Below are 4,761 nucleotides of genomic sequence, written 5' to 3' on the forward strand. Positions count from 1 at the left end.
CATTTCCTGGTAGACTTTTGGTAGTTTTAATTTTTTTAAAGCAGTTTTATTGAGATATATTGCACATGCCATAACACCCACTTAAAGTATACAGTTCAGTGGGTTTTAGTATATTTGCACGGTTGAGCAATCATCACCTCTGTCTAGTTCCAGAATTTCATCCCCCCTCAAAAGAAGCCCAATCCCCGTTAGCAGTCACTTCCCACCCCTCCCCAGCCTCTGGCAGCCATTAACCTACTTTCTGTCTGTGGATTTGCCTGTTCTGGATGTTTCATATAAATAAATTCATACAACACATAGTTTTTTTGTGTCTGGCTTCTCTCACTGACCCTGGTGTTTTCAAGGTCCATCCAACGTTGTAGCAAGCGTCAGCACTTCACTCCTTTTTATGGCTGAGTAATATTCCAGGGTGTGGATGGACCACCTTTTAAAATCTACCTGGTTGGTTTTTTTTTTTTTTTCTTAATGTAAAACTTCCTTGTCTCCCTCCACCCCACGTTATAAAATTAATACATAATCCCTTCAGAACATTTGGAAACTGAATATATGAAGAAAAAGCCAAAGCACATAATCTTGCCCCCGAGAGGGTTAATATTTTTAGGCTTTATTTATACATGTGTGTTGGTACTGCAGCATTCAACCTCAGAACAACTGAGGTTAAGTGGCTTACTCGAGGACATGGCAAAGCCATGGTACATATTTGTTTACAGATGTTTCTCCATGTATTTATTACTTTAAAAATATTTATTTATGTATTTGGTTGCGTGGGGTCTTAGTTGCAACAGGCGGGCTCCTTAGTTGTGGCATGCGAACTCTCAGCTGCAGCATGCATGTGGGATATAGTTCCCTGACCAGGGATCGAACCCAGACCCCCTGCATTGGGATCGAGGAGTCCTATCCACTTGTGCTGCTGGGGAAGTCCCTCCAAGTATTTGTTTTATATACAAATTTAAAGAATGACATTAGGACAGTAGTGTATATACTATTTTGTGTTCGTTTTTCTTTTCTATTCAGTTCATTGATGGGGTAGCCCGCTTTGTCTGGCACCTAAACAAACACATGAGCCGTGGTCCGGTGTTTGCGTTATGTGTCTGTGCTCATAAAAGTGAAACGTATACTACACATGTGTCTAGCGATATCTGCTTGGCGTGAAATGGAATGTTAGAACTCCTCCTCCAAATGTACTTGTTTTCTAAAAAATTTTTTTTATTAAAAAATTTAAAAAAAATTTTTATGTTTATTTTGGCTGCACCACGTGTCTTGCAGGATCATAGTTCCCTGACCAGGGATTGAACCCGGGCCACGGCAGCAAAAGTGCCGAGTCCTAACCATTGGACTGCCAAGGATCTACCCCCCAAATGTATTTCTAAAAATTTATTTTTTAGAGACATAGGAAGATCTAGGGACTTCCCTGGCAGTCCAGTGGTTAAGACTCTGCACTTCCACTGTAAGGGGGCACGGGGTTGGATCCCTGCTCGGGGAACTAAGCCGCAAGCCATGTGGTGCAGCCAAAAGATAAAAATAAAGACATAGGAGGATCTATTCTTCTGTCCATCTCTATCTTTTATGCATCAGACTAGCCCATAAGCGGAAGCTGGAGGGGAGTTTTGGGAAAGCAAAGGAATGTGAAGAACAGTTAGAAACGAGCTGGCCTTGGGTCATCTGAAAGCCAGTGCCAGAGGTCCTCCTGACCTTACTTAGGGACAGATGCCTGTGATTCCCAGCCCCAGCCCTTTGTGAGACCTGCACCTGTCTGCAAAGACTGGAAAATGATTAGTGAGTTGTTCTCAAGTTAATTTGTCCATTTGAAAATTCTGAGACTGAGTCCTTCCTGCTTTGCATAGGACACTTTTAATTAAATGACAGTGATTATAGTTTTCTTTCCTAACATTTTGTTATGAAAACTCTCAAACGTAGAAAAGTTGAAGGGACTGTATGGTGAACTGTCAAATATACTTCCTGTCTGGATTCTACAACTGTGAAGTTTCTTAACATATAGATGGCATTTAAAAAAGTCCCCCTAAGAACCCTCCTACACTGCTGGTGGGAATGTAAATTGGTGAATTGGTGTACCACTGTGGTGAACAGTACGGAGGTTCCTTAAAAAGCTAAAAATAGAGTTACCATATGATCCAGCAATCCCACTCCTGGGCATATATCCAGAGAAAACTCTAATTTGAAAATATACATGCACCCCAATGTTCATAGCAGCACTATTTACAATAGTCAAGACATGGAAGCAACCTAAATGTCCACTGACAGGTGAATGGATAAAGAAGATGTGGTTCATATATACAATGGGATATTAGCTATAAAAAAGAATGAAATAAAGCCATTTGCAGCAACATGGATGGACCTAGAGATTCTCATACTGAGTGAAGTAAGCCAGACAAAGACAAATAACATATGATATCACTTACATGTGAAATCTAAAATATGCTACAAATGAACTTATTCACAAAACAGAAACAGACTCACAGATTTAGAAAACAAATTTATGGTTACCAAAGGGGAAAGGGGGTGGGGGAGGGGTAAATTAGGAGTTTGGGATTAGCAGATACAAGCTATTGTATATAAAATAAACAACAAGGTCCTACTGTATAGAACAGGAAACTATATTCAATATGCTGTAATAAACCATAATGGAAAAGAATATGAAAAAGAATATATATATATTTATGTATGTATACACATTAAAACTGAATCATTTCGCTGTACACCAGAAACTAATATAACATTGTAAATCAACTATACTGGAATTAAAAAAAAAAAAAAGGAACATGAGAAAAAAATTATAAAAAGTCCCCCTAAGCAAAATTGGAAAGCTGACAACCTATTTAGGTCCCCCAATTAAAAAAAAAAAAAAATTCCAGAGTCTGTGAAATCCAAACACCTGGAATTCACCGTCTATCGGGGTTAACTGGGAAGTAGAGAAAAAAAAGGCTTGGGGTAGGGGGATCCCCAAACGATTGCACTTTTGAGTCTATATTACTGCTACCAGATTACATTTCTGTCTTTCCCACGGGTTAGGGAGTTCCTTGGGAGGAGTTACTGGTTCCTACTTTTTAAGTTAAATTTTAACTGCTTGAGGGAATATCTGAATATGGCCCCATGACGATGTAAATCACCCTAGAGCAGATTAAACTCCTCACCAACTCACCACTTTTTACCAACGTGGATCCCTCCTCTCCACAAAGATTTAGTTTACTCAGTTTGGGGATGGCCTCGTTCTGCGCGTTGCCACAGGTATGGGCTCTTAGAAACCACAGGACAGTTGCTCTGCGTTCCTTTCCGTAACGGTATTGTTCAGAATTCTGGACCATTCTGCAGCTCTCCACATGGCTTGTAGGGGAATCACTCCATGACAGTACATGTAGATCTACCCCCTTTTTGATTGCTACATAGTTAAAAGTATTCCAGAGTACCCTGTGCCACAAGCTATTTATGTAATCTGGAAACAGTTGTGTACAGCGCTGCAGCTGCATACTTGAACCAGGCAAGCTCCACGCTCCGGACCCTTTCTCAGGGTACAGGACCTCCAGGAATAGAGCGTAGATGCACTCGCCACGTTATTAGGAAATATCGAATTGTCCGATTTACATTCCTGCCGACGAAATGGGGGCGTGCCCAGCCTACTGCCTGGTATGCAATTAATAATCATGATGATGACGATAATGGCAAACCTTAATTAAATGCTCACTTCGCGAAGTCACATGGTCAAAGGCTTTACGGCGTGCCTCCTCTCACTAATTCGCGCAAACTTCCCAGGAGAGGGGCTGACGGTGAGGGATTGTATCGCTGTCATATCCATTTCACAGGGGAAACTGCGGCCCAGTGAGGTTACTTCGTTGGAGGCCAACCACAGTGAGGCATGTGGGCCCAGCTGAGCTTTGAACCTAAGTCAGGAGGCACCAAACTCCTTGCCTCCCTTACGTTTTAGGGAAGTCGGCGAAGGTCACCTAGCTTTATCCTGAAGGCCTGGCGCCTTTGCAAAGTTTTGTCGACTGCAACGGAAATGAACTTGGAATTTTTTTTGCGGGGGGGAGGAGGTAAGGGGAGGCAGGGGCTCTTGCTGCTTGACTTTTATTTCACCAGTTCTCAGTTTTCCTCCTTTGCAAATTGAGTTACGTTGGTGCTATGTTTCCTAACTCGGGACTTTGCGAATTGGAGAACGCTGAACCCAATTTCCAGCTCTGGGTCTCGAACCCCCTCTCCGAGCCTGCCAGGCGCGGTGCTGATGTTGTGCTGGCTCTCACGTACTCAGCTGCGGCCTGATAACCGGGGCGGGGCCCGGGCCGTGATTGGCACCCGCCCCAGCCAGTCCGCGCCTGGGGCTGACCCCGTAAGCCAATATTCTCTTGCCCCCGTGCGGTCGTTGGGCGGTCCCCGAGGCGTCCTTGTCAATCTGAGGCCTAGCGCCGTCCTGTTGGTCGCGGCCTGGGGAGGGAGGGGCACGGATGCGGGGCGAGCCCGCGGCGGCAGAGGCCAGCGTGACGCTGCACCGGCCCGAGGCGCGCCATGCGTTCTCCCGGGGAAGCTGTCCCTGGATCCCGGGGCCCCGGCAGTGGCGGGCTGCACAGGCTCCCGGGAGGGGAGGTGTGGAGAGTGACCTGTGCTCGCACACAGGCCTCTTGGTGGCGGCAGGAGCGCCCGTTTCTGGAGCTCCTTTACGCGGTGCGCTTAATCCCCTCTCCTCGTGCACCAGGAGACAGAGAGGCAAAAAAAAAGTCTCTTGTCTCTTCGGCAGCTCCGCGCCCGTTT

At 45.0% G+C, this 4,761-nt stretch overlaps 1 non-coding gene across 1 annotated transcript; it reads right to left on the bottom strand.

Moving 5' to 3' along the window:
- Positions 1-1,274: 1,274 nt before the first annotated feature.
- TRNAK-UUU (transfer RNA lysine (anticodon UUU)) lies at positions 1,275-1,346 on the bottom strand. Its single transcript has one exon. It is a non-coding gene; the product is annotated as a tRNA-Lys (tRNA).
- Positions 1,347-4,761: the final 3,415 nt, after the last annotated feature.

Source organism: Physeter macrocephalus, chromosome 7, assembly GCF_002837175.3.
Source record: "Physeter macrocephalus isolate SW-GA chromosome 7, ASM283717v5, whole genome shotgun sequence".
Lineage (NCBI taxonomy): Eukaryota > Metazoa > Chordata > Mammalia > Artiodactyla > Physeteridae > Physeter > Physeter macrocephalus.